The 14,711-nt window shown below is 39.9% G+C and overlaps 1 pseudogene; it reads right to left on the bottom strand.

Moving 5' to 3' along the window:
- Window positions 1–323: 323 nt before the first annotated feature.
- LOC148119347 (Nuclear RNase P) lies at window positions 324–514 on the bottom strand (annotated as a pseudogene).
- Window positions 515–14,711: the final 14,197 nt, after the last annotated feature.

The raw sequence follows: 14,711 nt of genomic DNA, 5'->3' as shown, positions 1-14,711 counted from the left end.
CACCCGTTGCCAGGGGCAATAGGTAATGATAACCAGGTTGACGCGCCTTTATTATGATAATTAGGACCAGTTCTTTGAGGGAGAATGGACGTCGATCATCTGGCTACTTCCTGCTGACAAAGGGGCGATGTTTGGGGGGATAAATGTTTTTATCTGACTGAATTTTTGGCGACAAATGTTTTTATCTGACTGAATTCTTGGCGACCTTGGCTGAGGGCGGCAGCAGCTCCGTCTCTGAGGCGCGGCCCACCGTGGCGCGCTCCGCATGGCCCAAAGGCATGGCTCCGCCCCGGGCTGTGCGCGGGCTCGCCGGTTCACCCGCCGGTTCACCTCAGGCAATGAACTCGCACCGCCGGCTGTGAGCCTTTTCCAAGCTCCGGCGAGGGGGGGGCATCCGCCCACCCGTGGAGGGGCTTCTCCTGCCCGGTCCGCCCGCGCGCAGAGCCCCGTTCTCTGGGAACTCACCTCCCCGCTCGCCCATGTTGCTATGGAAACACAGTTTTTCCGCAGAGCCGATTCAGCTCCTCTTTGCCTTCTATGGCGCCGCTGCTCACCACGCAGCTTCCGCCTCAGTCAGGCGAGTCCGCTCAGGTGCTGAAAAAGTCCTCCAAAAACCATAGCCCCGCCAGAAGGCCGGGACATATAGCCTCTGATGTCACACGGACTTTAGCCCGCCCGTCGCCATATCTTTTCGTAGGCCTCCAGCAAACTCCCCGCCAGCAACTGGTTAGCATGGCCACGCCTACAGGTGTGCACCACCGTGCCTGGCCCACTTCCGTGTTTTTAATCAGGCATTACCGCTCAAAGGCGGGCCGGCTGCCGCCAGCACTCTCAGCACGATCAAGCAGCTTGTCTTTCTCAGTCAAAAAATTAAAGTTTTTTGTACGTGAGAGCCAGAGACTGAGCTCTCTTATCAAAATTAGGCGAAAATCACCTCCAAAAGCTCTGTGGCTCTTTAAGAACAGGGAAGGCAGTGATCAAGCTCGCCTCCCTACGAGACTGTTGCCTCCAGTCTCTAACAGCGAGTATGCACGGAGGAAGCCGCGGATCTCCCAACCGTAAACCTCGCTTTTTCTCAGCTCCACCTGCACTGGACTTAAGGGATTTTTCTTCCCCGTTGCTTTCTGTACCTTCTTTCAGATACCTTAACTTTGATTTTTTTTTTTTTTTGTATTTTCTTTTCTATTTAGGCCTATCCTTTGAAATTCCTTTTTACATTTCTTTTCCTCCCCTTTCTGGGGATTTCAACCGACGTCACTCACCGCTCCATGTTCTCAGAGTTCTGAAATTCAAGGCTCTCTGTGCTGGTGTCTGATCTTGGCTTTTTCTCCCGGGCTTTCTCAGGGTCCCCCGGCGTAGTTGTCAGGGTCCCTCAGCGTCCCGGAGTTTCGAGCACCAGTTGCGGGGCGCCATCCTGTCCAGCAGGAATGAACCCCACCAAAAACGAGAATTCCTTCTCTGGTCACATCTTTATTTGGAGCATTCCCTTGAGGAAAATTGGGGGAAGGGACGATAGAGCAGGGACGAGAGAAAGCTTAGAGAGAGAGCGTTGGGCCCCGAGGCAGCTGCTTTTAAACGGTGGAGCGGCTTGAACGCTGTCCTGATTGGTTAATGCCATTCTGCTGGTCTGAGCATGTGCAGGCAAGGGTGTAGGCAGGGTTGCTCAGCCCCACGTGGCTACCTCCAAACTGCAGGACCACCTGTGCCTCCAGGTGGCTCCCAACAATATACCTCAGGTCCCACATAAGAACTATTCTGCTTTCCAGGAAGAGGGCAAAATCAGCCCTGCCACATCCACCATAAGGTGTTTCATTTCCTGGGAGGAACAAGAACAAGTTCTAGAATATTTGAGTGGTGTGTGTGTGTGTGTGTGTGTGTGTGTGTGTGTGTGTGTGTATCTAACTGAGAGAAATGGGGTATTTTGTTTCTAGGATATTCCACAGAATATTTCCTCTAAGAAATGCATACAAGGAAGCAAAATTAGGCGAGTCCACCTAGAGACCTGCTGTACAGGCCCCCACACTTGAGCAGTTTTTCTTCTGGGAAATCCACCTAATTTTCAGATGATGAGCCTCAGAAATACCCCTCTTTAGTTTACTTTGGGGGAGAGGTGTAAGCAATGGGAAACGTGGCAAACTGTTCTCTGTAACTTAAGTCTGCTCTCCAGAGGAACCCAACTCTATCGAGATTTCTCCAGCAGGACATCCCTCCTCATCCTACTTCCTTTCAGCCACCCTGCTCTGCTTAGCTGAGGTAAGGAGAAAAGGACACTTGTCAATGTCAACATCCAGTGGTAGGTATAACCTTACTCTAAGACTAAGAAAAAAAAATCATTAAATTGTAGAATACTGCCTCCCACCCTACCTTGGCAATACTTCAGCAGAGTAATAAAGAATCTTGACTGAAGAGGTTACAGGATTCACAGTCTAGCTAATGAAGACTTCTTAGGTAAACTCAGAGGTAGAGATGAGACAAGGACAAAGGTGCTAGAAAGATTTGAAACATGGGTCACGAAAATGTGAAACACAGCAAGCATAGATAGAACCCAACTTCCAACGAGACTAACCCAAGTCCTCACAAACAGCTTCTTAGCACCTCAGTTCTTATTCCCTATACAATATGTCTGGCTTTCAACACAACTACAGGCTGTAACACAGAGCAATTCAAAACAACTAAAAAAAAATTAGGAAAGCATAAGAGAAAGACTCAGGTGTGATGCTGATCTGGATTTACACACAGGAAATCTAAAGTGACTATGATAATACTCTAAGGACACCAACAGAAACTGGCAATACATAAAAATTGATGGGTTATATAAACAGAACATGGAAACTATAAGAAAAGCTATTTAAGACTTTGTGTTTGACAATGGATCATTAGATTTAAGCAATAGAAAATGGCCTAAGTTTTCTTTCCTTAAAATTAATAATTTTGATCAAGGGATGGTGATGGCATAGGCCTTTAATCCTAATACTCAGGAGGCAGAAACAGGAGAATCTCTGTGAGTTCGAGGCCAGCCTGGTCTACAAGAGCTAGTTCCAGGACAGGCACCAAAGCTACAGGAAAACATTGTCTCGAAAAACCAAAACCAAAACCAAACAAACAAACAACAAAAAAACCTTGAATGAACCAAAAAATTATACCAAATAGAAGATGCAGTGTTTTAAACATTAGATATTTATTTTATCATCCATTGTCTACAATATGTTCAAAATCAGAAAAGTAATAGTCATTGAAAGAATAGTAGCTGTCATAGGATGAGGCCCAGGAGAAAAAAATGAATACTTAATATGTTTGAGGTCTTTATCCAAAGTAATGGGCAAATTCTGAATCTAGAGAGATGTGGTGGTTGTATACATTGTATGAGTTTATGGATATACAGAATGCCTCCGGATGCTTTATAGTGGCCATATATACAAATTTCATCTAAAACAAAAAATGTAAGAAGTCAGACATCCCAAATTGGACCTTGGGTTGACCCATCCTACCATCTACCCCATCTCGGTCCTGCTGGAGCTTGTGAAAGGACTAGTTCTGTGGAAGGGTACCCCAAAAATTTCAAGATGTAGGGCAGCTGTAGACTAACCTAGAGGAGCTTTGGTGAGGATCCAGTGAGGATGGTGTACCAAAAAACACAGGCCTTTAACCAGACCAGTGACTCACTGCAGTCAACAGTTTACCAGTCAAGCTGACAGGACAAAGGTATATACTATAAGACACGTGAGTCTCTAATGCCCCGAGGACTGATGAAGAGAGGGATGGAGAGGCAGGATAGAAGCAAATACCTTTCCGTTCCTCATGTGATCTTTATTCTGTTTTGGTTTATTTGTGCTTTTTCCGTCTTGCTTTGGTTTGCTTACTTGCTTACTTGGTGTTTTCTTTTGTGAGTGAAGGGGGACAGCACAGCAGGGATGTGGGGAGGGTATGAAGGGACCAGGAGGTGAATAGAATTGGGATGCATGATTTGAAGCCGCCAAAGATTCAATAAAGTAGTTAAAAAAAAAGAAGGAAGGAAGGAAGGAAGGAAGGAAGGAAGGAAGGAAGGAAGGAAGGAAGGAAGGAAGGAAGGAAGGAAGAGCAAAAAAGAAAGAAACAATCTCAAGCTTCCTGGTTCTTTGTTACAATGCTCTTGATGATTCTGGAAGCATTGCTGCTTTATACTTGCCCTTTCTTTGAAGAATCTAAGGTGTAGATTGGAAAGCAAATGTTGCGCCCAGTGGGAAAGCTCCCTCCCAGAAGCTGAGCTGCATTTAGGAAAAATGTTCCAGCCTCCTTGTGCCAAGGGAAGCCAAGATAGATACTGCTAGATCTCTGACACTGACTTGTTCACACGAAGATTCCCTGGGAGAGAAAAAGGCACACTTATGCTCCACGCAGACGCTCAATTAAGAGCTTGCAGTGGGAAATAGTTTTCTTCTGTTTTCCATTCTGCACTGAGAATGACAGGGACTGCTCTCAGAACTTACAAGGGAAGGGTCGTTGCCATGTTGCCCCTCTCTCGAGGACCTCCCGGTTCTGATACCACAGGTATCCTCTTGTCCAACGTAGACAAAGCTCCCCTGTGGGTCAGATAATCACAAGAAAAGGTTATGTCAAAGGAAAATAATAACAACAGAAACGATCACACAAAGTATAAAGCTCTCCTTTAATGTAATCCATTGCAGTTACTTGCTTTCCCCCGGTGTTTCTCTGTGCTGTATTCTCTGCTTTGTCCTTTGAACTGTGTGCTGTTTTCACAGTGTAAAACAAACACTTGTTGCAGGTATCACCATTTGCAGCCCAGATTCTTTTCAATAGAGCATGAGCTTAGACACACAAACTAAGACGAAAATGCAAATAAGATTTTTCTTTTTTTAGGGCCTCCCCTTCTATTGTTCGATATGCTGCGGGTAATCTAAAGTAGTAGTGACTTTTAGAAATGTGATTCATATTTATTCAGTCTGCCTCAGTGGTGTCAAGACATTTGTACATGCATATGTGTGAACATTCATGCATAAACATACCTTCTTTGACAACGTATGGATGGTTCACATGCCAAGCACTTCACAGAGCAGAGAGAATTGGTTTTGCCTCCTTGAAGAAGACAGCACTAACTATGACTAAGGGGATTAGACAAACAATTTGCATATTGCCCTGATTTTTAAGTTTTTCCCAAGAAATATATGTTATAAGCATAGTTTAAGAAGTCTAAGAATTTAAATCATGTTGTTTGTGCATAAAGTTAGTAGATATATTTTAACCGTCCCATACCTAATTCCTACTGCACAAAGAAAACTATGAGTATCACTTTTAAAACATAAATTGGACTTTTTAAATTATTTTTATTGAGCTCTACATTTTTCTCTGCTCCCCTCCCCTTCGACCCTCCCCCAAAGTCCCCGTACTCCCAATTTACTCAGGAGATCTTGTCTTTTTCTACTTCCCATGTAAATTAGATCTATGTATGTCTCTCTTAGGGTCCTCATTGTTGTCTAAATTCCCTGGGATTATGATTTTTGGGCTGGTTTTCTTTGTTTTATGTTTAAAAACCACAAATGAATGAGTACATATGATAACTGTCTTTCTGTGTCTGGGTTACCTCACTCAAAATAATGTTTTCTAGCTCCCCTCGACCGAAGAATGGATAAGGAAAATGTGGTACATGTCCACAATGGAGTACTACACAACAGAAAAAAAATATCTTGAATTTTGCAGGAAAATGGATGGAGCTAGATTGGACTTTTAATGTAAAAGATTAAGCTACACTTTAATTTTACTCTACCACCATTCTCATAGTTTTACACACACAAACACATATACCACATCAACTAAAGAATAGTCTGTGTACCTACATTGATATGAGTTTTACAATAACGACAGGACTTGTTGTTTCTTTTATTAGATAGCTTTCTTTTCGCATGAACTTAACCAGTAAACGCTTGGTTAGTTTTGACTTCGTTTTTGGTACATCTCCCAACAATGTGGTCCCTCATCTTACTGAACCATGTGCAAACCCTCTTGCAGTGAATCACATCTGAGTACATCCTGGTGTCTTCCCCTCCTATTCCATGAGCTCATGACAGTTCTGGGCTCAGTCACACGGCCCCAGTTCCTTAGAGTTGCCCATTGTTAAAATACTGCTCCTCACTTTTCAGTTATTCTCATCTGAAGTACATCACCCCTTAGGTTTTCAAGGGAAACATGGTAAGTAAGTTACTTGGAGTATTTTAAGTCTTCCATGGCCACTTCTCTTTTATGTGCATGTTTACAATTTCATTAGATAAAAGTCCAAGACTGAAGCCATCTACCTTCATGTTTTAGAAGATATTATATTTCAGTGACAGACGTTCTAGTGTATAATAAAAGGGAAGTCAGAGCCATAGGTATGATGCAAAAATCATTCTTTATTTTCTCTCTTATTTTGAATATTTTATTTTTGACATTATAAATTTTAACATTTCTTCCTTCCCTTTTCTCCATCCAATATATATATATATATGTATATATATATATATATACACACACACACACACACACACATATATATATATATCCTTCCTATATACCCCTACTTGTCTTCTTCAGACTCATAACCTCTTTTTCAATAATTGTTGTTAAGTTTATATATGTATATACACATATAATCCTAAATGCAACCTGTTTGTTGTGTATAAGGTTACTTTTTATGTGTATTTTCAGGGCTGATCATTTGGCATTGGAAACCAATAGACGTTTCCATCCCTGGGGAAGGCCATCACACCCACTCCCAGCTTCCCGCAACTGCCTGGAGATCTTTGTGTAGGGTTGTAGCATTGAGGACTTTTCCTTGTTCAATCTGGCATGTCCGTTATTGTCATTCTTGTTCCGATCATGTCTGGGCAGTCATGGTGGTGAGACTTCTTATGCGCAGCTTCTGGTATTCCTGGGAGACACAATCTCACACTCAACTCCCATTTTTGTTACAACAGCATTAGCTTAATGTGTGGTTTCTGAATCATCTCTCTAATTTGAGTCTCCTACCCCTATTTCTACTTCTTTGTTATCTTAATTATTTTTGATGAAATTTCCATAAATCAAGCTAAGACCTTTTCTGCTCCTATAAGTTTCTTTTCATATAGTCTAATTTTATAGCTTGCATGTTTTCCTGAATGTTTCTAGAGAATGACACTATCTATATGATAGGATATGCTGTAAATAATGAAAGAGTAGAAGTACTGGGTATATTTTATGGTATATATTACAAGTATGTTATCACATGTGATATTTTACATTTAGTATACAAAATATAGCATACCTAATGTTTAATATATTAATGTAATATTATATTGATGTTATATAAATTAATATAACACTATTCTGTTTTGGTATACAAATTGCTTAGTAAATGAAAGCTATGTCCCTCTGTGTGTGTGTGTGTGTGTGTGTGTGTGTGTGTGTGTGTGTTTCTGTGTAGATACATGTGTCTGTGTACACTAATGCCATGTTTACCTGAAAGGGTAGATAGAAACTGGGGTGTACTGATAAGATATCTCTTTTAAAAATGTGAAAATACACCTTTTTGCACCAAATAACAAAGTATAACTATACAATTATTCTATACACTTGATTAACAGAAAAGACAAAGTATCCACAAGTCTGTAAAATTGAGACTATTTATGTGGCACTGTATGTTACTCTTAGCTCTAGATGTGCCTAGAATAGTATTTCATGTATCCATAGATTAGCATAAATGTACTCTCAGTGAATCATACTTCAAATTTTTTGGCTTAAAGTTATTTTAATTCCTGGGCTGAAAATAGATTCAAGTTCAGTAGACTGAAGTCCCTATGGCCCAAGTCAACATAGGCCCTTTGAGGGGCCTCATGTGTAAACCATAATATTCCCTTTTATATTGTCCCCCAAAGACATGGGAAGTAGAGGATTAGTTACACTTAATGAATAATAGGCAACATCTAACAAATAGCATGCTTTTTAAAAGAAGCATATTTCTTATGAGGAACCAAAAGACTTTGAAGGGAAACATGTTTTATGGATGATGGTTCTATAAGGTCCAGTTCCTCTGCTTCTGAAATTCTGTCTTGCAATGATCACACTCATATCACTCACAGGACTGTCCTCATGACAGACCTTCAGCTTGCCCAGTAATAGAATTTGAAAACGAATGCTTTAAAATACCAAACTCTTACTGGGGCACAAATTTGTACAATTGTATAAAACTATGCAACGCCAAGAAGCTGACAGGTGAGGGTGGACGAAACTTTCGTGACAGAGAAGGACGGCATAATGAGATGGCTGTATTTGTGATCCGGTTGAGGAATAGACTTCAAAAAAGTGGCAAACTGAGTCTTATCTGGTGCATCCAGAAGGAATCAACACTACAGACATCTTGATGGATTTTAAGTTCTGGCATTTATTTATGTGTTCCAAAACTATTAAGAGAATCCATTTGTGTTGAGCTAAATGACTTCATCTGTGATAATTTGTAAGAGCGACTTAGATCAAATGGAAGATTAAATTATTTATCAATTTGAGGATAGCTGTATTACTTCAAAGAGTCAAAATCTTTACAGAAATTTCATGTGAACGTTGTGAAAATAAATACGTTTTGATAAGATCAGTAGATTTTCAATATTTTAAGTTTTTACTTCTATTTTTCACTTACTTAAGTAGAACTTTAAAAAAAAAGATTAACTCACTAGTGCAATTTTAACCATGATCTCGTATAATTTAATTTTTGAGTTTCTTGGTTTTACATATCTATCTCATGATGATATTAAGTTTAATATTTGAAAATTCCAGATGAAGAGTACTGCCATATTGCCAACATGTTACGACTTAAAGAGCCATATATAAAATCAATATGCCACCATATATTTTACCAAGCTGACCACAAATACAAACTTACCTTCCATCCCCATACCCCACCTGCCAATCCCTCAAGCTCCAGTCAAGGGAAACATGTCTGTAGCCACATGCACTCCTAATTTAGGTACACATAATGATTCCCATAAATTCCCTCACAAAGATGCAAGAACAGATCGCTTCCTATTAAAATTCCATCTGCCATACTTGATTATGTTTCTTTTAACCAATAGGGCCAATTTATAAAATACACATGTATTTAAATTTACTTGTCAAACAGCTGTCGTGCTGCTATTACTTTTGAACAATCTTCTTATTAAAATCGCTTCCTCTAACTAGCATTTAGATAACACAAATTTACTAACAGCATCAATCCATTTGTTTTCAGCAAATTGGGCATGCTTAACTACTTAAGGAGAATGCAACACATTATCTTCCAATTTGGTGAGTCAGAAGTCCAGCCTGCATGTCCTTGTGCTAAATCAAAGCAAAGCATTTTGCTTTACGAAGGCTACTGGAGAGACTTTTTTTCCTTGATTGTCCTAGCTCCCAGCTCACATCTTTTTTTCTATCTGCTCAAGTCAGCAACGTCACAGGTTTCCAACCCAACTTTCATTGTCACATCTTCCTCTAACCAGAAGTAGGAACGGCTCTCTACTTTGAGGAATCACATGATTAGCTAAGGCCACTAGGTAATGAAAAGAAATACTCCATCTCAAGCGCCATATGCACAATGACATCAACAAAGTGTCTTTAGTCATGTAAGAGCTATTATTCTGACAGACACACACACACACACACACACACACACACACACACACACACACACACACACACACACTTTAACTCCACTGGGCATTTGTGTGAGTAGAAGCATAATGACCACAAAGCAGCTATCTTAACCTATACTTTAAAGAGCAGCAACAAAAGTTACTTTGTGTTACTTGAGTGAATGAAAGAAATGCATGGTGGCAGAAGCAGCAATTCATACAGTCATCGCTTAGACAGCTACCTTGGTTTCTCTTTACTGTGCATGGGAAGCAGTGGTAGAGAACAGGGATGTTGCCAAACTAAAGTTTATCCTTACAGGTTCCCAGTAATTCAGTCTTGAGGAACATAGAGACAGAACACAGAGTGAAAGATTTCAGACATGTTGTCATAACCAGATTCAAACGCCAATCGTCACTCACACATTCAGTTAGGAAAGAAATAATGTGTCGCAGGGATTCTCTAGACACTGGGATAAAAGGGATGAGAAAGAGACTGATAGGCAACACATTGTCTTATTTGTTCGGGAAGATTTTACAGAAATGATTTCCAGAGCTGGGGATGTAGAGCTGGGGGAGTTCTCACCTAGCATACATGAAGTCCTGAGATCCATCCCCAGAAATAGATACAACTGGATACAGTAGTGTACACCCATGAGCCCAGCATTTGGGATGTGAAGGCAGACGGATCAAGGTCATTATGGGCTACAGAAGAAATCCAGTAGCAACCTGAGCTTTATGAAACTATATTTTAAAACGTGATGTCTGAATGATGCACAATGGGCTGATTCCAGATGCAGACTCCACACATATAAAAGTTGTGAAAGGCTGAATATTTTCCTGATTGGTCTCTACAGCTCTTGATTACTCCTGATAAAAACACATAGTGGTGATTTGCACAGTGTTAATAGATGATGGCTGGAAGACTTGACATAAGCAAATTTGCGCCAGGCTCTTGTTAGAAACATGGCTAAAATTCAGATAAGTTTGGCTAAAAGGCACAGTGTTATTGAATGTATGCCACATTAAATTACTCAGAAGTGCAATATTGGTTACCATCAAGGATTACTTTAACCAAGACTAACACTGGGTCATAGAGTAGAGAAGTTGCTCTCAGTTCTGTGGTCGGCCTATAGTTTGGATCTGCCTTGTGACATAACACCATTTAAATGGCTGAACAAACTGCTACTAAGACAGCTAATTACATTCTCATAGTAAGAAAGGGAAAGAGCAGAAGAAAACTTTGGAATATTTTTCATCCAGAGAACGTCACTACAAATCAAGACAATTTTTTAAAGTTTTATTTATAATTATACCGATCTACATGTCTGTAAATATAATTTGATTAAGGGTACGATTTTTCCAGGTTATGTCATTAGCTTTACACATTTAGGTCATTTGCTTTTTGTTTCAGTATGTTGTGTTTTCTTTTATTTTAAAATATTTTAGTTCATTTTGTGTGCCTAGGTTTTTGAGTGGCTTTCCATACATGGAGGAACAGCCCCACTTTCATAGTCTTTCTCTGTGGTATCATTGCTACTGCCTCCCAAGGTGCTTGCACTGAAAGTTAGTTTACTGCATAAATTTTGGAAAGAACAAAACTGTCCAAATCCACATTAGCATCTGCTTGTTTTGTGACCCAGGGTCATCTGTGTAAACATGGCTTTGAATGAGTCTTTGGAGCCTGGTGGGTTCACCATTGAATATGTGACTGAAAATAACTTCAATTTTCCCCTACTTCTAGAATCAACCAGTGGCCAATAGTTTAACAGGAGGAAGTAGCTCCCTGTGAGACCTTCCTCTGCCCATGACTAAGAGTTAATAAGCACAGTGTTCTGCAGACCCACTGTGGGCAATCACAGCAACTGTGAGTTCATGTGACAAAGGGGTTCGTATGGAAGCAGGGAGATGGCAGGGGTGGGGAGCAATAAGCAGGGGTCAAAAGCAATCAGAATGCACTATACGCATAAATAATCTTTTCAAAGAACAAATTTATTGGAGAAAAAGATGAAAACCATGGAAGTTCCTGATTTGCTTCTGTTGACCAGAACCTCGTGGAAGGATGTCACTTCCCAAGTTAGGTGGCCGAAAGGCAGTAACTTACATCATAGATAGATTCTCAGCCCCTTCCAGTTGCCACTGTAAGAAGCCCTGTAGGATGATTCATATGGTAAACCATTGCCATGTCTGACCAATAGCAAGACGCAGAGAAAGGCCATCCATGTCCTTTGTGGGCAGAGACAGTCCTGTAATGGCTCCAGACCTTCTGGTTTCTTCACTGGAGCTGATGAGGGCTGAATAAGAAACACCCAGATGCCTCACACACAGAAATTATGAGGACATAAATGTTTGATGTTTAAGGACTATATTTTGAGTAATTTATTACACATTCAGAAATGGCTATAGTAGAAAGTTAGAAGTCAGTAGTACCTGACAGCTGTTTAACTTTCAATATTAATTAACTAGAGTATATCTTTTTCATGTTAGTGTGTTCTTTGATTTATCTCCTGGTATTCTTGCCATTATCTTATAGATGTCATTTATTCTAATTTTCAAGTGATACTTATATTTATTCATTCCCCTTCCTCCCTTGTCATTCATACGTGGTCAATATTCCCCCACATTATTATTTCTCCTGTCATCATGCTTATAAGAGCTATAACTTTTAAAACTATAGTTGAAATTATCTTTTTTTGGTTTTCAGTAGAAGCATCATTTCAGTAATTTAATGCAGCAGTGCTCCAATTAGCAATTAAGGCTCTTTATTAGTGTTTTATCCTGACACTTAATCTTTCTGTTAGCTCAAATAGTTTAGCTGCAAACGTCTTGGGTGTTCTGATAAGCAATCATGTAATTTGATGATCAGGCTGGATTTGTTTCCTTCTTGAGAGTTACAAGGGTTTGTTTTGTTTTGTTTTTGTTTTTGTTTCTTGTTTGGATTTTTGAGACAGGTTCTCTCTATGTAGCTCTGGCTGTCCTGAAACTTGCTCTGTAGACCAGGCTGGCTTTGAACTTGTGGAGATTCACCTACCTCTACCTCTTGGGTGCCAGTACAAGTTTTACATTGGATTTTGCCTTATATGTTAGACAAGAACTTTCAGCTTTCACTTCTTTTTAAAAAGTTACTTCTTATTTTGAGATTATAATTGCATCAACAACCTCCTCAGTCTTTATATTGCTACTTGTGTGTACATCAGGACTTTGTGGTGCTGGATAACTAATTGGTATATTCTTCCCTGCGGAAGACTACCTATCCTGTTCTCAGCTTTCCTTAGTTGCCTCTAGTTCTTTATGTAGGGTTGGGGCTCCTGGGCCATATGTCTATCATTGCCTTTATTCATCAGCTTTCATTTCTTAATTTAAGTGGCTGTCATCATATCTCCCCTTTAAGAGAAATTAAGCACATAATCTTCTCTGAGAAAGAATTGTAAGACAATGTTTTTTTTTCTTTGCAGGCAATAGCTTTTTATTCATTTAGTGTTTTTCTAATTGTTTTCCATATTGAGTTTGGTGAAATACCCTGTGAACCTAGGCTCTGTCTTTGTGAAGTGCACTATGATGTACAATGATGAGCATCCTGTAATACAGTTGAGCCGTCTTCTCTGGACACGAGTCACTGTCATTATAGGGGTTTAGTGTCACCTTTTCTCTTCCTGAAGGATGGAGAATATAACATTGTTTCATGTGAACATGCAATCATTCTTAAACCACCACTGAAATTTACACTATTGGGTTTTCATACTATGTAATGGACTAAGAAGCCTTTTATCTTTTCACAAAGGACAGCGTGAGAGACTGAGGCATGAACATACCTTGGCAAGCGCCAACTATGCTCTACTTGCATTTGACTGAATGGTACCCAGTAATTCTGCAATCATTTCCTGACATCATCCCAGGCTCCTGCTTCATCACAACCCTTCTCTGTATCTCTGAGAGATGCCACTTGTCAAGCTGCTTTACTAACTTAATTTCAAGTCTCTGAATGTTCTTCTTCTAGCTATATCCCCTTCTTCCCATCACTCTCTAGGAACTTATTAAGTTCATGACCACTCCCTTTTCTTAGAAACTTCTTTCCTGCAATAATCATCTAATGACTACCTTTATAGAGTGTATATTAACAACAGAAAAGCATCCATTGTTTCTTTTGGTGAATGTAGTGAAATGAAACCTTGCAAATGAAGAGGGTTATGGATTCTGGCCACAAGTCATTGTAGCTAAAACTTCTAAACACACTGGCTGTTCTAAATATACTTATAGCACAAATAATAAAAACCCAGAGATAGATGTTGGGATTCAAACTGAAAGATTAGAAAAGCAAAGCAGTCAACCAACTAGGGAGACCTTTTACGTCTACCAAATCTTCAGACAGAAAGGGAAAAGATCATGTCTCTTCAAATCCACAGACTAAAGACTAAGTGAGACCTGTCTCTCATCTTATATTCCTTTCTAGTGCTGGTATTAAAGGCATGCACCACCATCACCTGGCTTCTATGGCTAGCTAGTGTGGCTACTGGGATTAAAGGTATGTGCCACCTTGTATGGCTGAGTAGGGTGGCTGTTTTGCACTTTGATCTCTCGTTTTGGACCACAATATCAGTCCCTGGGATTTTTTACTCATGCTACACATACTAATCATGCCTTATGTGTCAATGAACTTTCAAAGCAAGGCCACGTTAAAGGCATTTTCTGTAGATGATATATCACATAATTACAGCATAGATCAACAGGTCTATAGCACCCACAAACAACAGAACAAGTCCTAACTTGTCACTGACCAAATAATGCTAGCAACTTCTGGAGTATTAAAAGCTCTGTTTTCCTCTATTATCTGAATATTCTTCTAAAACCACAAGCACAATATATTCATAAATATTTAAGACCCACAGCTTAATGAACTTTATCTAGTATAAATGATTTTCAAGTGCAAAAAAAGCTAGACCTTTATTTAAATTAGTACTGAAATGATAAGGTTTGAAAGTCTAAAAAGCTACTGGCCTGGTAATTTGTCCAATTTACTAGGAGTAATTAATTATACAGACGCTGGTAGATCTGAAGCCACGAGTTCACTACAGCTCATTCCCAAATACCCTTCAGATTGTTATA

Source organism: Myodes glareolus, chromosome 17 (genome assembly GCF_982192425.1).
Source record: "Myodes glareolus chromosome 17, mMyoGla1.1, whole genome shotgun sequence".
Classification (NCBI taxonomy): domain Eukaryota; kingdom Metazoa; phylum Chordata; class Mammalia; order Rodentia; family Cricetidae; genus Myodes; species Myodes glareolus.
Note: the sequence above shows the minus strand (reverse complement) of the source record. Positions and strands in the feature narration are given on the sequence as shown.